This window comes from Amphiura filiformis, chromosome 10, assembly GCF_039555335.1.
Source record: "Amphiura filiformis chromosome 10, Afil_fr2py, whole genome shotgun sequence".
NCBI classification, from domain to species: Eukaryota; Metazoa; Echinodermata; class Ophiuroidea; order Amphilepidida; family Amphiuridae; genus Amphiura; species Amphiura filiformis.
This window is the reverse complement of record NC_092637.1, coordinates 56364972-56385327: the sequence shown is the minus strand read 5'-3', so window position 1 is coordinate 56385327 and position 20356 is coordinate 56364972. Positions and strand designations below refer to the sequence as shown.

Here is a 20356-nt window from a genome sequence, read left to right as displayed (position 1 = left end):
TGTTGTGGGTGATGTTTCAATCAAAAGCAGCGAGCAATGTATAGTGAGCATTGGCTAACAGCATCGAACAATTTACCACTGACTAAGACATGGCTTGCTACTCGGCTTGTTACTAATAGCCATTCAGCAACGCATTTCAATCGCTGATAGCGATCGCTTATCGCCATCGGCTGATTGATAAAACAATGTTGTTTTTGTAGAGTTTTATACTTGTTAAAATATCAAAAACTAGAAACCCCATTTGCTATCCAACGGCGAGGATAATGGAAGCAAAGAATGACTTTTGACTCCATGAGTGCTTTTACTTGACAGTCAATTTATCACACAATCTTATTTTCATTTTGTTGTTAAGAATACCTCTACGCACACGTTTATTGATTTAACACTTTATACCTTTATATCAAAAAGTTGCCGTCTCATATTTTTCTTTTTATAAAACTATCGTATCGGTATTAAAAAGTCCACACGCAACGGGCTATTCTATTTACAATCCACATTCCCCCAAATAAAAATTAGGGAGTATGAATTGCAAATGGAGTGAACACATATTTGAATTTAATAAACCCTCTGATAGAGTTTCGACCTTACTTTTCCACAGAGGGAAGATGAATGTCAAATGGAGCTGCTAATTTGTCCATTCTATTTGAAATTCACACCCTCCCTGTGGAATATATTTCCAAAATCTTCCACAGAGGTAGTGTGGATTTTAAGTGGAATAGCCCAATCAGTATTCAGTTGTCTTGGGGCTGCACTAACATGACTAGTTAAATCAAATCGCTTCAGTGTACAGGTTTAAGCGGTTTTTTTATGAACAATGTGAGCATATCGGACAATCGATCTACATAGCAGAATTTCACTTTCTTTGAGAAAATGGGATAGAAGAATCATTACACACAGAACACTTTTCAGGAGATGTCCTGGAGCAGAGAAAGTATTGTTCTTACAATCCCCAGCGTGAGAAAAATGTAATAGTAATAAATAGTAGCAATACATAATGTAGAGCAAACAAAAACTGAAATGTGAAAAAATAGAGATAGAGAATACGAGAGAAAATCAAACGGAAACAAAAGAAATTCTAATAAATAACGAGAGGAAGGCATGGGAAGAAGAATTGCTTATGAATTGCTATACAGCTTTTTCATCTGCTGCTGATTTAAGCACCAATATTAAATAATGATTCGAGCAGGTCTGCAAATACATATCACATAGTTACACCCTTCCATACATGTATTAAAATGTTACTACTTTTGTGCTGACCAATTTATTTTAAATTTTAGACTCCTTATACTCAGGTTTTAGAATTATAAATATTATCGTTATGCGCAACAAACCGCGACAAAAAAATCGCCGATACAAGCTTTTTTAATTAGTGTTATAAATATCATTGCAACTTACGTGAAGGGTGAGGCGCAATTTAGCACCTCAGAAAAAATCCTTAATTCCAGGGCTGTGTATAGTACTTCTAATATTAGCATGATTCGTGATTCCCCATTTGGTCATGATCTTTTTTCCATTGAAACTAATACGTGTAAGGCACTTCTGAAGTCCTTTACTGTAAGCATTGCAAATTACATACATATGGGAATTTCACTGCTACTCGTAGTGGCTCTATTATGTAAAAATGTGTGCAATGATATTGTGTATACAGACTTATGTTGTATAAGAAAACGTCAATGAGTGTGAATAAACGTTTGTCTCATTTTCCACAATTCGACTGAATTTAAGCAAAAATGTACACAATAAGTCTAAAAGATTAATATTCATATTTAAGACAAATACAGTTTATGTTATAAAGGGAAGTACAATAATTATGCAGATAACTGCTGAATTGGATACAACTTATTCTTGAGAAACATATACGGAATAACAGAGTCACTGAGTGATTAGCCCACTAGTGTATATGAGTGTATGTTGTATTCACAGTACAGAGTATAAGGCAAATGGTATCATAATATAGAAGGGAACTGACATTTTTATATATCATAATAGAATAATTTGAAATTATCTAGTGTTTATTTATTAACATTTTAGTTTATATTACAACTCAACATGGAAATTAGTGTGCAATTCGTCTATACATTTTGTACTAGTAATTTTAGTAAAGTGGGTGACTCAAAGTTTGGTCTCATCTGTCCTGCATTCCTAAATATATACTGATATATACCCCTATAATAATAGTTTGTGGGTTGCAACAAAATTTAGGTCGCTTGACAAAAAGTTTTCGAACCATTTAGTCTATAATCCGGTAAAAACTGTGTAGCCGAATAAAAATCCAATTTAATTGGTACAGGACTCAGCTTAATTTGTCCAATCTTGCGCAGGCGCACTTATGGTATGATGATGATGATGTCATGTGGTAAATGCTGTTAATTATTTAGATATCACAGAAATAGAGGCAACAATACTGGGAGATGTATAGCAATCCAATCTCAAGCGAAGGATATTGGCGCGAGATATCTGTACTATAAACACACGAGGATAAAGTGTGTACTGGTATTAACGGAAGTAGCAGCCTGTTCATGATGCGTTGGATGCGCGCATGACAAACTTGTAGTATTGGGACCCGTCATGAGTACGATTACGGGTACGGGTCCCAAGCCATGGGTACGGGTACGGGTACGGGTCCCAGACCATTGGTACGGGTACGGGTACGGTTCCAGACCATGGGTACGGGTACGGGTCCCAAGCCATGAGTACGGGTACGGGTACGGGTCCAAACCCAAAATAGGGTGCGAGTACGGGTACGGGTACAGGTACGGAGCCATGAGTACGGGTACGGGTACGGGTACGGAAATCGGGACTCGAGTACGGGTACGGGCCATGGGTACGGGTACTTGTATGTGTCCTATTATGGGTATTGGTATAAACAAATCTATTGTTATTGGTGTAAACATTAATTTATTAGCAATACATTGCTGTAAATACACTCTTTGATGTCATTTATGCCACAACAAATGAATAAAACTACATTCCGCACCAAAAAAATTAGAGAAATTTATCTTACGTCATAATCATACAACATATATTTTAAGTTGCTATGTGTGCCTTGAGTTGCTGAGACATTTTTATTTGCTAAGAAGTACTCTCATTTACAGAAAGTTGCAGAACTGTTTTTAGGAATTAATCAAGTACAAAAGAGATGTAATATTGATGGTCTTAGTGAATCTAGCTTAAAGGTGGCATATTTTGGGATGCAAAATTCATGTAAATGAAAAAAACTATGTCTTTGTATGGACACACATACTGCGCAATACTAATTTCAACATACATTTAGCAGTGATATAGCATTCAAGTTATTATTTATCTCAAAACATCAATTTCTTGAAATGTTTTATCCAGTTTGATGCTTTTTCTGTATCAGTCAGAGTGTGAATGCGACATGTAACTTTTATGTATATGGGTGGCATAAAGTGTGCACATCAGGCTGGAGGCTGTCACAATGTAGGTATATGTATGTAGCATACACATTTTGTGTAGCCAGGGCCTTATTTACCTTTTTCATGGCCCTGGGTCAGGCTAACATTTAGGGTACTGGCTATCTGGCTTAATGTGTTACTCCCCACCCAACTCCATCCCATGTAACCTAAATTTGTTTTGATTATGATCATACATGTAGGACTCACAGTGCAGTGGGATTCATGAGTGGGAAGTGAGAGTAGATCTAGCTCTGACTCTCACTTTCCTGCATGCATTTAGCCATGTACTGTATGGTACCCGTACCCATAGGTCCGGGTCCCAGAGTACGGGTACGGGTACGGGTCCGAAGCCACGGGTACGGGTACGGGTACGGGTACGGGTCCGAAGCCAAAAGAAGGTGTGAGTACGGGTACGGGTACGGTGTCATGGGTACGGGTACGGGTACGGAGCCATGGGTACGGGTACAGGTACGAGTACGGGTACGGGTACTACAATCGATCTACATAGCAGAATTTCACTTTCTTTGAGGAAATGGGATAGAAGAATCATTACACACAGAACACTTTTCAGGAGATGTCCTGGAGCAGAAAAGTATTGTTCTTACAATCCCCAGCGTGAGAAAAATGTAATAAATAGTAGCAATACATAATGTAGAGCAAACAAAAACCTAAATGTGAAAAAAGGAAGTAATGCGAAGAGACAGAACATAAAAGGACACACACATATAAAGTGAAAGAAATAGAGATAGAGAATACGAGAGAAAATCAAATGGAAACAAAAGAAATTCTAATAAATAACGAGAGGAAGGCATGGAAAGAAGAATTGCTTATGAATTGCTATACAGCTTTTTCATCTGCTGTTGATTTAAGCACCAATTTTAAAGAATGATTCGAGCAGGTCTGCAAATATATATCACATAGTTACACCCTTCCACAAAAATATATACATGCATTTTGTGCTGACCAATTTATTTTAAATTTTAGACTCCGAATTACTCAGGATTTATCATTATAAATATTATCGTTATGCACAACAAACCGCGACAAAAATCGCCGATACAAGCTTTTTGATTTAGTGTTATAAATAACATTGTAACCCAACGTGAAGGGTGAGGCGCAATTTAGCACCTCAGAAAAAAAATCCTTCATTCCAGGGCTGGATATAGTGCTTCCAATATTAGCATGATTCGTGATTCTCCATTTGGTCATGCTCTAATTTTTCATTGAAATTAAAACGTGTAAGGTACTTAAGGGCTGGGGTATGAACGTTTGGACAGTATTTATTGTGGGACATTAGAGCACATCAGATATATCGAATTGCATTCTAAATACGAAGAATGTCCTTCTGATATCAAATAATTTTGATATTTTGAAATTCGCAATGTAATACACATTTTATGGCAAATCATTAAAAATTGATATTTTTGATATTTAACAGTACTTGAATTAAACTTTATAAATCTGATGATTTATACTTAAAGTGTATGTAGGGGGGATGAAAAGCCGACGATCAATAGAAATTTTGACCTTTTGTATTCAAGATATGGATTTTTTTTCCCAAAACACCCAAAAAAAATTAGGTCTTTTGGGAAAAAATCCATATCTTCAATATGAAAGGTCAAAATTTTCAATTGACCGTCGGCTTTTCCTCCTTGCTACATTCACTTTAAGAATATATCATTAGATTTCTATAATTTACTTCGAGGACTGTTATATATCAAAATTTGAAAATATCAAATTTTTATAATTTGTCATAAAATTTGTATTATATTGTGATTTTCAAAAAATGAAAATTATTTGATATCAGAAAGACATGCTTCGTATTCAGAATGCAATTCGATAGGTCTGAGGTGCTCTCATGTCCCACAAAAAATACTGTCGAAACGCAATAAACGCTCATTTTAGATCCCTTAAAGCAGCACTATTGTCCTTTACTGTAAGCAGTGTGCATTGCGTACATATGGGAATTTCACTGCTACTCGTAGTAGCTCTATCATGTAAAAATGTGTGCATGTATATTGTGTATACAGACTTATGTTGTATAAGAGAACGACGATGCATGTGAATAAACGTTTCACTCATTTCCTGTATAGGAAATGTATGTGTTCAAACTCCATAATATTATAAGTTTGTCAATGGATGGCACCAATATAGCTTTCATTAAAAGCACTGTATACTTTATGCTTGTAGACGAGGTTTTACGGTATTCGGATAACTGCTGAATTGGATGCAACTTATAATACAGAAACAAATAGGGAATAACAGAGTCACTGAGTGATTAGCCCACTAGTGTGTTATGAGTGTATGTTGCATTCAACAGTACAGAGTATAATGCAAACGAAATCATAACATAGAAGGGAATTGACATTTTTTATATCTCATAATAGAATAATTTGAAAGTATTTAATATTTATTGATTTACATTTTAGTTTATATCACAACTTGAAATTATTTAATATTTATTTATTGACATTTTAGTTTATATCACAACGCAACATGGACATTAATGTGTGCGATTCGTTTCTACATTTTGTACTGGTAATAAAAAAAAGTTTAGTACAGTGGGTGACTTAAACTTTGGTCTCACTGTCCTACATTCCTGAATATGTACTGGTATATACCCCCTTTAAATAATAGTTTGCGGGTCGCGACAAAATTTAGGTCGCTTGACAAAAGGTTTCGAACCACAAATTTAGTCTAAAATCCGGTAAAAATGTGTAGCTGAATAAAAATCATATTCGATTTGTACAGGTCTGAGCTTTATTGTCCAATCTTGCGCAGGCGCATTTACTTTTATGGCATGATGATGATGTCATGCGAAAAAGTTGTTAATTATTTAGGTATCACAGAAATAGAAGCAACAATATTGGGATTGGTATACATACAATGAATATCGTACACGATGTACTCAAAACTCGGTATATTCACTATAAACACGCTGTAATGACAAACATGTGTCATATTTCATCTGCTCATTTTCTGCTCGATAAAGTCATTAAAACGTAAAAGATCCTCTCTACAGAAATAGGGCATTGACTTAAGATGAAATATGTTTAAAGAGAAAATAATACAGCAGGCAATAAGACACCAACATTCATCAAGTTGAAGCCCATTTATATGTCACAACGTACACAGGGAATGACAATCGCCCGCTCTGGCCTTTATTGCAGACATGTCCGGGGTAATCTAATCTTCTTATAAGCACCGTACAACACTAGCGTGTAGGGAATATGCAACATGGCTTACTCAAACTGCGTGTGTCGAAAATGTGTATTTATAGTTGGTTGCCGAACCATTAAAGTCATGTTGATACTCGATTTATAATGACATAATGACAAGAGATACATTTATTTTTATGGATTTTCATATATGTGGTTCAATTTCAAAAGTTCTTTTTAGTGACTAAAACCTGATAGTAAACTTAGTGTACGTTACCATTAGGCGCTGAAACATGATTAGGACCTAAAAGGTGTTCTTGTTAACATGGTTAACCTAAAAGGTGTTCTTGTTAACATGGTTAAAGACTGCTCTCAAGTAATTTCGAGAACACTTTACATGAATTATCCGTAAAACTGACAAATACGTTGTACCTTAAAGGTAATGTCTTTACATCTCTGAAGGTATCACAATACTAATAAATTTTCCTATACTTTATTCAAACGGCTCTACTAGTATCTACCTTACGAAGCGAAGTAATATTTTCCTGAAAGACAAACAAATAAGCAAGTAAACAAACAAAAAGAAATATATTGGTGACCATTGAATTTTCGAACTACTGGACCACGAAGACTATCAAGTTTGCTCACCTAATTTTCAGAATAGCGCCACTTGTAATATTACCTAGAAACTGGCGTCTTGAGAAATGCATTTAAAATCTGAATAAAAGCACACAGTCGTTTTAAATCTTGGCAGATGCTTGGATTCAAGCCTACATTTAATACCTGGCACACATTTTCCACCAAATCTGTCAATTTCTTTTTGATTTTTGATATTGATTTATGGCAAAAACACTGCATCGGGACGGAAAGCGTTTAGAGACATTATTTGGTGATGTGAAATCTGAAATACTCATGTAGTATGTGACTTTATAAACTACATACAACAAATTATAATAAAGAGGGGACTGGTTAGACGTCGCACAGCGCTGCGAGTGGTATACCAATGTTGACATCAATAAAAATTTTCCAGTCGTCAGGGACCTGCTAAAATAGTGAATGATTTGAATTAGTTTTTTTCTTATTATTACTTGTCTTTATTCTGTCAGCAAAAATAAGGTCAATACAAATATGCCATTCAAGTGTCATTTTATCAATGATATTGTTCTTGTTATATTTATGCCATTATATCAATTGTAATTTCAAACATTTAACTCAATTTTATTATTGAACATTGACACATTGAGCGAAAAAGATATGACATTTGTATCGTACATCTCAAATTTACAAAGTAACATTTGTATTTCAGATAAAACACAATAGAATAAAGCATTAAATATCATTTTATTTTACACAAATCCTATCATATTTTGATATTCCTATATTTCGATTATATGCACCCTTTAGTATATCGAAAAAATAAAGTGATGAAGATTATTTGATAAACAATTAATATCTGTTTCTTCCTCTCTGCTGCGTGTTTTTGCTGAAAGAATTCCACCGTCTGTTCACCTCAATATGTGTTAGGTTTGCGATCTAAAGACTGCACAAAAAGTAACGCAGGTGTCATAAGTATGCCTATACCATCAAAACTAATAAACGTGTTCACAATATTTCAACATAAAAAGAAGGATGATTTACTTACGCATTTTGATATCCCATTTGTCCAATTTCGTTCAATATTGACAATACAGCAACGTTTTAAAGAAACATGTCCGAATTTAAAAGTTGCAGCTATTTGTATTGATTTGAAGTCAGCGCAAAGATAATGGTGGGTTTTACGTGCCACAATACTTCCGTACCTTTAAATTCGGGTATTTTTCTTTAAAAGCACTACTGTGTTGTTAATATTGAACGACATTTGAGAAACGGAGTATCAAAATGCGCGTAAATAAACCTCGCTTCCTTCTTAGTTTAAATATTGTGAAAACAATAGGTCTGAATCTATTGGCGTCCCAGCAAACACAAAACGTTTTCGACATCATTCGCAAAAGGTTATAAAAGGTTGTCCGAAAACGTTTAAAATGTCGGTTATATAAAGGGTATATTAAGAATATAAAACGTTTTCATGACCTTAAACAACATTTTTTGATAATCTACTACTCAGCAAACAAAAATGTTTTTCAGAAAACGTTTAAATGTCGGTTATATAAAGGGTATATTAAGAATATAAAACGTTTTCATGACCTTAAAAAACATTTTTTGATAATCTACTACTCAGCAAACAAAAATGTTTTTCAGAAAACGTTTAAATGTCGGGTTATATAAAGGGTATATAAAACGTTTTAATAACATTCCAAAAACATTCTTGAAAACTTGATACAAAACATTCTAAACAGAGTGTTATTTTGGGGTTGAAAAAATATTTTGCGAAAAATGTTTGCCCAAAATATTTGCAATAACGTTTTAAAAATGTTTTCATGACCTTTATATAACCCGACATTTAAATGTTATTAAAAGGTTTTGAAAAAACATTTTAAGAACATTTCTGTGTTTGCTGGGTTCAAATATTTTAACATAAAGTTATTTGAGTATTGACACAATATTTGGCAAAGATGTTTGCAAAAATAGTTTACAATAACATTTTTTGAAAACATTTAAAAATATTGTTGTAGTGTGTTTTCATACAAAACGTTTTAAAACGTTATCATGACCTTCATATAACCCGACATTTTAATGTAATTAAAACGTTTTTACCTAAACCAAAAGCCAAAATATAACTTATTTAAAACGTTTTTAAAACGTTTTGTGTTTGCTGGGGTATAACAGCTGCGTTACTTTGTGTGCAGACTTGCATGCCAAGAATTATATTTAATAAAGCAGTGGTGTCCTTCATGAATAATATGAAAAAGAAATATGTGGCTGTATCACATTTGACTATTTCATGAAACATGAAATTCTAATGTACCTGTGTGATTATTTTTCAATAGATAAAAACATATTTGAAATGTATTTGCAATTTGCATACAACCTTGCATGTCTTCCTGTATGGGCAACGAATAGAAATTCGAACTATAGTGACAAAGGATAGCTTATGAAGTTACAGCTGAGGTATGCAATGTATATAACGCAAGCAATGTTGTGTTATCAGGCTCATGCAGAGTATACAAATCGTTTATCAAAGTCGAGGCCATTGAAATTTGCAAAAATCCAATATTAACTTTCGACTGTTTTTTGCATATCAGTTCTACAGAAATGTAAATTAAGATTTTACACTTCCTGTAGAAAAAGGTCAGAATGATCGACATTGTATTTATTTTACTAGAATAGGTTCATTGTTTATTAGGAAAAATTCCATTTTTTTTTAAATTTATCACTACCTAATTGAAAAAAAAAATGTTTTTAATTTATCACTACCTAATTGAAAAAAGACTGTTTAAAATGATACCCACTATGTATAACGGAGTACCTACATTATCAATAACGCGCTGATATTTCGTTTACATCTTCGTTTGATACTTGGGCAGACTGCTTCCTAAATGCATTAATGACAGTTCTTCTTGCCAAAACCAAATATAATTTACTGACCTGACAGTTTCGGCCATCTTGGTCGAATGCCATCATCGGAGTGATGGTACTTGATCCTTCCTTCTGGTTGATTGGTCACCAACAGAGGGCGCCCAGAAGAGGATCGAAAATGATCCCTCTCATCTCTGATCATGGTGTTTCGAGCTCTATTTCTTATCCACATGGATTTTGTGATACGGCGAGCACGGCCAAGAGGGCCGACACTGTCACGCCAGAAAAATATATTTGATTTTGGCAAGAAGAACATTCTGTTAATTGTATCACACACACCTAATGAATGTCTTCAAGGATTAAACATAAAATGTTTTTAAAGCGTAATTTCTAGTCATTTCAAGAGGATCTAATATTGAATTTGGAAGAAGCAGTGTTCCATTAATAGACAACAAAGCTGATTGATGCCAATCATTTTGATACACCCTATGCCTAATACATGTTCCGCTAAGCTTACCGAAATAGCCGTATACATACAACGACTATCGTACACGATGTACTCAAAACTCGGTATTTTCACTATAAACACGCTGTAATGCCAAACATGTGTCATATTTCATCTGCTCATTTTCTGCTCGATAAAGTCATTAAAACGTAAAAGATCCTCTCTACAGAAATAGGGCATTGACTTAAGATGAAATATGTTTAAAGAGAAAATAATACAGCAGGCAATAAGACACCAACATTCATCAAGTTAAAGCCCATTTATATGTCACAACGTACACAAAGAACGACAATCGCCCGCTCTGGCCTTTATTTCAGACATGTCCGGGGTAATCCAATCTTCTTATAAGCACCGTACAACAGTGGTGTGTAGGGAATATGCAACATTGGCTTACTCAAACTGCGTGTGTCGAAAATGTTTATTTATAGTTGGTTGCCGAATCATTAAAGTCATATTGATACTCGATTTATAATGACATAATGACAAGAGATATATTTATTTTTATGGATTTTCATATATGTGATGGTTCAATTTCAAAAGTTCTTTTTAGTGACTTAAACCTGATAGTAAACTTAGTGTACGTTATCATTAGGCGCTGAAACATAATTTGGACCTAAAAGGTGTTTTTGTTAACATGGTTAAAGACTGCTCTCAAATAATTTCGAGAACACTTTGCATGAATTATCCGTAAAACTGACAAATACGTTGTACCTTAAAGGTAATGTATTTACATCTCTGAAATACTCAGATAGGATGTGACTTTATAAACTACATACAACAAATTATAATAAAGAGGTGACTGGTTAGACCTCGCACAGCGCTGCGAGTGGTATACCAATGTTGACATCAATGAATACAGGGTGTCCCAGAAAAAATTACCGAGTGAATAAAATTGAACGTAAGTCGAGAAATAGACATCAGAATCAATAAATTCAAAATGTAGCTCATAGCCTATTTTGTTGTGCATCACATACGAAAATTTTAGTTGATTCGGTTGACTGGTTCCGGAGAAATGAACGATTGCATAATGCGTTCATCAATGCAGTTCATTCCAAGTTTGATCAACATGCGCTTTTTTCATACTCGCTCACCGCTTCCTAAAGCTTGTGTATCTCATTAAATTTAATCTACAAATACATTACAATTTGACGGTTTTATGTCATTCGTGCTTTCAATGAAGATGAATAACTTTGATTTCTGCAATTTGTCCGAGAAAACTTTGATTTCTGCAATTGGAACCTCCCCAACTTTAATTCTTTAGGTTGTGCAAATATACTTTACAAAAACATTTGAGCCAAGAATGACAATGATCAAGTGCTTACAGCTTTACGTGTGATTTTTGATACCACGCAACATTAATGTTGAAGTTTTAAAAGATTTTAACTTTGCATTATAATTTCTTGGAAATATTCCGAAAACATTATTGTGTGTCGGAAATGTTTAAGCCAGCTGTAATTCTTTATGTAGTAATTCTTTATATAACATTTATATCAAAATTAACGAAAAGAGATATTTATAAATACCGAGCATCATCTTACATGCAAGCTTTCATTTTCAATATCGTGCAGGTTTTCAAATTTAAACAAAACCTAATTATATGTTTTGAAAGAAACAGGTTGTTTAAAAAGAACGACGAAAACAATTTCATAGAACAAAATATGAAGCCCATTGACAGTTTAACCACTAGTGCGCATTGTGTTGAATGATCTTTCTTGTAAACTTGGAATGAAGTGATTTAACACATGCGTTGTGTTATCGCTCATATCTTCGCGATTAGTCAATCGATTCCAGTAAAATCGGCGTATAAGATGCAGAATAAGATGCACTACACGCTGATATTTAGATTTTTGGATTTTGATGTCTATTTTTCGACTTACGTCCAAATTTATTTGCCCGGTAATTTTTTTCTGGGACACCCTGTATTTTCCAGTCGTCAGGGACCTGCTAAAATAGTGAATGATTTGAATTAGTTTTTTTCTCATTATTACTTGTCTTTATTCTGTCAGCAAAAATAAGGTCAATACAAATATGCCATTCAAGTGTCATCAATGATATTGTTCTTGTTATATTTATGCCATTATATCAATTGTAATTTCAAACATTTAAATCAATTTTATTATTAAACATTGACACATTGCGCGAAAAAGATATGACATTTGTATCGTACATCTCAAAATTATAAACATTTGCATTTCAGATAAAATATAATAGAATAAAGCATTACAAATATCATTTTATTTTACGAAAATCCTATCATATTTTGATATTCCTATATTTCGATTATATGCAACATTTAGTAAATTGAAAAAATAAAGTGATGAAGATTATTTGATAAACAATGGGGGTTTTGTCAGAATAATTATCTGTTTCTTTCTCTCTCTCTGCTGCGTGTTTTTGCTGAATGAATTCCACCGTTTGTTCACCTCAATGTGTTATGTTTGCGATCTAAAGACTGCACAAAAAGTAACGTAGCTGTTATAAGTACGCCTATAGCATCAGAGCTAATAAATGTGTTCACATTATTTCAACATATAAAGAAGGATGATTTACCTACACGCATTTTGATACCCCATTTGTCCAATTTCGTTCATTATTAATAATACAGCAATGCTTTTAAAGATAAAATGTCAGAATTTAAAAGTTGCGGCTATTTGTATTGATTTGAAGTCAACTCAAAGATAATGGAGGGTGTTTACGTGCCACAGTGCTTGTGTAGTAACCATTGATCGCTGTAATCTGCAACCTTTAAATTCGAGTAGTTTGCTTTAAAAGCACTACTGTGTTGTTAATATTGAATGACATTTGAGAAATGGAGTATCAAAATGCGCGTAAATAAATCATCCTTCCTTCTATGTTGAAATATTGTGAAAACAATTATTAGGTCTGAATCTATAGGCGTATTTATAACAGCTGCGTTACTTTTTGTGCAGACTTTATATAACTTGCGTGCCAAGAATTGTATTTAATAAAGCATTGGTGTCCTTCATGAATAATATGAATCTCATGAAACATGGGATTCTAATGTACCTGTGTGATTATTTTTCAATAGATAAAAAACATATTTGAAATGTATTTGCAATTTGCATAAAAACCTTGCACCTTCCTATATGGACAAAGAATAAAAAATCGAACTATAGTGACAATTTTTATGCGACAAAGGATAGCTTATGAAGAATAACTTATCTCTTGCAGCTGCAATGTATATAACGCAAGCAATGTCGTGCTATCAGGCTCATGTAGAGTATACAAATCGTTTATCAAAGTCGAGGCCTTTGAAATTTGCAAAAACTAACATTAACTTTCGACTGTTCAACAGAAATGTAAATTAAGATTTGACCCTTCCTGTAGAAAAAGGTCAGAATGATCAATATTGTATTTTTTTGGCTAGATTAGGTTCATTGTTTATGTTAGGAAAAATTCTATTTTTTTAATTTATCACTGGCTAATTGAAGAAAAAAAAGACCGTTTGAAATGACACCCGCTAGGTATAACGGAGTACCTACATTATCAATAACGCGCTGATACTTCGTTTACATCTTCGTTTGATACTTGGACAGACTGCTTCCTAAATGCATTAGTGACCGTTCAACATTTACCATAAAATTAACAGAATGTTCTTCTTGCCAAAACCAAATATAATTTACTGACCTGACAATTTCGGCCATCTTGGTCGAAGGCCATCATCGGAGTGATGATACTTGATCCTTCCTTCTTAACAAGATCTGGGGGCTCGCCGTATCAAAGAATCCATGTGGATTAGAAAGAGAGCTCCAAGCACCATGAACAGAAATGAAGGGGCCCATTTTTTCAGTCACATATACTATCCTCTTATGGGCGCTAGTGCGTCCTCTGTTGGTGACCAATCAACCAGAAGGAAGGATCAAGTACCATCACTCCGATGATGGCTTTCGACCAAGATGGCCGAAACTGTCAGGTCAGTAAAATACATTTGGTTTTGGCTAGAAGAACATTCTGTTAATTGTGTCACACAAACCTAATGAATTTCTTCAAGAATTTACCATGAAAGATTTTTAAAACGTAGTTTCTAGTCATTTCAAGAGGATCTTATTTGGAAGAAGCAGTGTTTCAAAATAGACAACAAAGCTAATGGATACCAATCATTTTGATACAGCCTTTACCTAATACATGTTCCGCTAAGCCTTTTTTGAACATTTCCGATAGTTCAAAATGATCTGGTTACTTATTTGCGTAATATCATGTCTCAGAACAGCGTGAAAAGACCACATTCATGTCAAACCGTTTGTATTATTATTTGCTTGAACTTAAGCACCGTAGGGTACAATATTATAGCAACAAAATAGGCTTGCTTATATCTAGTTGCGTGTCTATGTCTTTCTTGAATATCATGCAGCTGGTAAAAGGGTCTTCAACATTTTGAAGATGTTGGCAGCAATGTTTTGACGAACGCACACCCACAATATATACTAGCCTGATGCGTTAAGGGTATAAATAAATGAATAAATCACAATCAAGCGCTGCAACTAGGCTAGTTGCAGCGCTTAGATTGTAACATCCACCCATTTTCGGCAGCTCCCCAAATTCCATTGGGTGAAGGAAGGTTTTGATAACGAAACAACTAATCACCGATTTTGAAAGCAGGAGGACACTGGATATCCCGGAGAAAACCTGCGAGAGCGAGCATGGATCGGGATAAACCATGTGCACATACAGGCGTTGGGCACGGCCGGGGCTTGAACCCGGGACCTCAGTGGTGCAAGGCGCCAACTCGCTCCCCTGAGCATACATGATTTACCGACAAGTGACTAATTTCGGAAAGTAATCAGGCAATATGATAAGTAAAATATATGTTCGCGGCTTCAATGGGACTCGAACCAGCGATCCGTTCCCGCATTGTTTATGAATCCAGTCTGCCGAAAGTCTAGTATTTAAGACAAAATACGGGCATTTTCATGAATCTGTATACTGACAGTATATAAATTAGCTACATGTATTCAAATGGAGGTTCAACTTCGTCAATACTGCTGTTTTCTTGGTTTTTTTTTTCCAAATTTTTATTAAAAAATTAAATACCAAATTACAATTTCAATGACTTATCTTTCACTTTTAAGCAATTATAAACTTCATATATAAACAATATATAAACTTTTGTCATTTTTGCTGGGATCGCTGAATGGGACTTTAATATGCGTACGTGTATAATATGTACACTGTTAAAACGTCACGTCTAGACGCCTATGTAAATACCGATGGCATCTAGTATTCATAGGCACAATACGGTCTCCCACCTATCCGAAATCAAACAAGAAACGTTTGTCGTCGGTTTTAATAATCCGCGGCACATTATTCTAATATTTTACTTCAAACAGATAGATTAGTTAGACGTTAAAACGCAAATGCTTACACAAATTTAACTAGACTCGTCTGTATTTCTACTAGAATTACATCGCCTGTGAGAGAACGGAGTGCTTTTGACTTGATACATAAAGATAACACATAATGCGCATGTGCACAGAGGGCCAAATGGGCTTACCTGCCATGGGATGCTGTAAAATGTTGTGTGGTAACACCGCGCTTAGGGGGCCTCCCTTAACAACTTCTAAAAATCCTAAAATCCTAAAAATATTGCCGGCATGAATGTAGTTTTGACCATATTTCAGCCTACAGTGCACACAGTGTTTTGATATTGGTGGCTATACACAGGCTGTGTGGGTCCCATTGGAGCCGGGTTTTGTCAATTTGTGAATTTGTGAGACATAGTAACTAAACGTGTCATCTCTTCATTCAGCATGGCTGGATTTGTGGGAGATGAAGAGATCAGTGGAAGATGAGCAATTTTACTAACTGATCGTTCCGGTGACTTTCTTGTGCATAAGCCAGTCTATAATACCTAATTTATTAATTCGTTTTAAACAGTTTATTGATGTTAGCACTGGGTAGTAGCCATTACTGCCAGTAGACACGGTTATTTGATGGGATCATTTATTAGTTTTTCAAACAAAACATCATGTACAACCAAATGTTAGGCTTAAACACCTAAATGTGATATCACAGATGCTCATTCTCAACTTTAATTTCCCCTCTTTTACCAAATTATTCACTTTTATAGCATTTTATAGCTTTTTCGGATATAAAATGTATCTATTAATGACAAAATTGGTGGCGCTATTTAGTTACTCTTTCAAGCTTATAATACAAGAATTTTTTTTATTGTTTTATAAAATATGTTTATAAAATGTCCTTGTTGCTTGTTTTACCTATTCCAGCTGTTTTAACAGATAAAGAAATATGATTTAGAATAAAAAGCGCCATCTATAGTTTGCATTTAGTTCTATATACATCAAACATCCGTGTAGACACGAAGTCTAGAAAGTTGACCTCAAGGCTGTGGGTGGTCTTCCTGTGCATTTGAATGGGACAGTAGTAACCTTGTCCAATTTTTAGACCAAAAATTTGGATTTTTTTCAGATTTTGTTTCTAAGTTTGTGAGAGCATAACAAGACTATCCGTCGATGGATTTTTATTTTCGTCGGTAAATTCGATATTATAGAATGTAAGCTGACCAATCCAGAAATTGCTTCCATTTGTGTGTTAGACCCCCGGGTTAGACTTCGCGCAATTGGGAATCACTTGTGACAAAGCGACCAAATCTAAGCTTGCTCACATTATAATGCTGCTTATTTACATCTGGATATCCGATCAGCTTTAGGATACTTAAGATACAATGTACTTTGCAGGCACTCTTAGTTTCATAAAATTGTGTCGTCATTATTGATGATATGCTATATTGTACTTGATCTGTTTCTTTGTGCGCAGTGCAAATGATACAATTGAAATTGTCAATAAATATGAACTTTCGGCCATAATCTAGCCCACTAGGCATTATTGATGTAATTAAACCACTAATACCACTTAACATTTGATAGTTGAATATCGCACCATACCAGTCAACACAATACCATAATGACTACGTCTTTGAACAAAAATGAACAAAATTCACAGATAATGACTACGTGCTTGGTAAGTGAAGCCGTGTGCAGTTTCACATTCTGGTGGTTTCATTCAAAAGGGTATAGCTCGGGTTTGGTGAAAGCAAATGCAACACAAACATTTTTTGAGCTTACCTCTTCTTGAATCAGTTACTAGTCGTTTTCATAGCCCATTTAAAAATTTAAAACTTCAACACATCTCATAATGATTGCAATTTCAGAACAAGAAACGCTCACATCTGAAAACCCCGATGCTCTGAGAAAAAAAAGTCTACTGATTTGGTTGATGCAATTAACTAAATATATATACTACAACTGGCTATGATGCTGCTTCATTAATAATACATTTACTATTCAAGCTTCAAGAACATTCACTTGTGTGTGTGTGTGTGTCGTGTTTTATGGAAGGGCAGACCTGGGTGATTTTCTTATCCAAATGGACTTCGAAGACTATGAGAATGTACCGACTGTTTCCATATAACTACGATTTCATAATCTACATTTGCTCTCAAGAAATCGTTTGAATGAACCCCCTGTCAAGTTATCAATCTGCAATGGTCGCGTCGCAAAATCTCAATTCCAAATTAAGAATTTGATGTATAATACTGTATATAAATAATAATTGTTAAGTTATAACATCGTTAAGTTATATATTGTAATATCGTCAGCCGTTACTAACTCTTGTTATGATCACTTCGTAATTATTTTGTGTGGGAAATTTCATAATAGCTCTAGCCTCATATAAAAATGTACACATAAGTAAGCAAGCAAAACGTACCCTAACAAAGCGGAGCAAGCTACTTTTACTAGCTGATTCTTAAACAGAACATTCAACGTTCTTGCCGTATTGCTCAGCAGTTTCTCAGCATGTCCTTGAAGTTTCTTTTAGGCCACGTGACCTTGGCATAAACAGGCTCTCTCTCTTGTACTGCTTTAATGGCACATGTAAGACAGAGGCGACACATTTGACAGACAGGTTATGGCGTTTGAGTTGAATTGTGTATCAACCTAAGGCAACAATCCATTTGTTATTTTGTCCACACGTGACGGATCTGATTAAGTTGGTTTTCAAAACACTCTGATCTCAAACTACCGACCAAATAAAGACAAAGGCCTTATACTGTATTACGTTAGCTCCATTATACACGACTGTTTGAACTCTAAAGAAAACCCCATTTAAACCCATCTCATCTCAGTCAGTGTTGTCGATGCCTTATAAACATTAAGGTCCGTATGCACAAAAGAGTTAGACCGGGTCTAAAGTTAGACCTGGTCTAAGTGGATTTTAGTTCCATCAGGAATGGTCCTTTACTCCTATTGCCTTCCTAAAGTAGCTAGCAAATTCTAAAGATTTAAATGCAGAGTTCAAAAATAATACAAAATATCTTAAGCAAATGTAAAGGAAAATGTCCTTTCTCCTGGGACTAAATTCCACTTTAGACCCGGTCTAACTCTTTTGTGCATACGGACCTAAAAGCTCAAAGGCATGGCGAATCGAACTCCTAAAAAGTGCGCCAAATATCCTCGGGTTTTAAACATACATCTCTAAAATCATTTGGCAAAATTGACTACCCTAGAATTATTTTTCAATTGTCTTATCTTCGTATTGTCCACCAATCAAAAACATTTTATTCTTATTGGTCAATTTTGAAATTCTGGTTGCGAAAGACTTGTTTATAACTTAGGCTACAATTAAGGGGGTACCACACCCCTGGTAAATGGTGTGCCTATTTTTGCATTTTCCTCAAAAATTATAGCACATTGGTGAAAAGTAAGATATGTATAAGGGACATGATATATACAAGGGGCAAGGACTACAACTAAAAATTCAGCAACTCAAAGCAAGTAGTTATTGATTTTTCAAAATCAAATATTGGTTTTACCTCATTTTAGACTGTAACTAGACTGTAACTCTTACTGTTGTCTGTGCTGAAATTTCCAGTGCAGTAGTTGTAGTCCTTGTCCCTATAATATACATATCTTACTTGTCCCCAATGCTAAATTAGTACATTGACTAGCCGGTGTATTGCAAAAATTCCTATTCTCGGCTTCTATTACACAAGGAGGCTCAAACCTAGAACTACTAAGATTTTTTTTAATCGTCATAAAAAACAAAACAAAACAACAAAAAACAGAAAAGAAAAAAAAAATAATAAAAAAAAAACCGCGCATGTTTACGCCATAACGAACTAAGGTAATCGTAAATCCATCCTTTGAGCTCATGTTAGTGATACATTTTTTTACCCCAGCACCATCCGGAGTAGGACCGACCATCTAATATGACCAGGGGGTGAGGCCCACCATTGGTTTCTACTGTAAAATCCGTGATTTATTACTTGGTAGTCAGGTTGAAATATTCATTGCCTTTTATATTAAGGAGAAAAATCAGTGATTTGAATATTATCCGAAAATCAATCTTGGCTTTACTTTTGTACATAGTCAGAATTTTCAAAATTAGCAGAGGCGCCCTCATATTATGACATCATGTCGACATTATGTATGTAATATTGGTATTTATTATGGTATCAATGGATAGGGGAGACAGATAGCTATACGGTACAAAATATAACGGTATATGACGTTCATAATTGAAAATTAGGGGGGGGGGTTGCAACACGTCCCCCTTCGTAGTCCATGCAACAAAATTATAGATCGTAATTATAGCGTCTTTAAATAGCCTCGTTGTCTTTTACCAAGAACTTACCCAAGTCACTCCAGTATTGCATATTATGAATGCACATTAAGTAAACCAACACGTTTCTTGTCCAACCGATCCTAGCTTGATTCAAACTGATCGACATTCTTTTATGCATTTACAAGTCTATATAACTATCACACATGTGCACAAACATA

At 34.7% G+C, this 20356-nt stretch overlaps 1 protein-coding gene across 2 annotated transcripts in view; it reads left to right on the top strand.

Moving 5' to 3' along the window:
- LOC140163051 (uncharacterized) overlaps positions 1 to 20356 on the top strand; it is a 396194-nt gene that overhangs the window by 10307 nt on the left and 365531 nt on the right. The gene's annotated exons all lie outside the window — the stretch shown is intronic.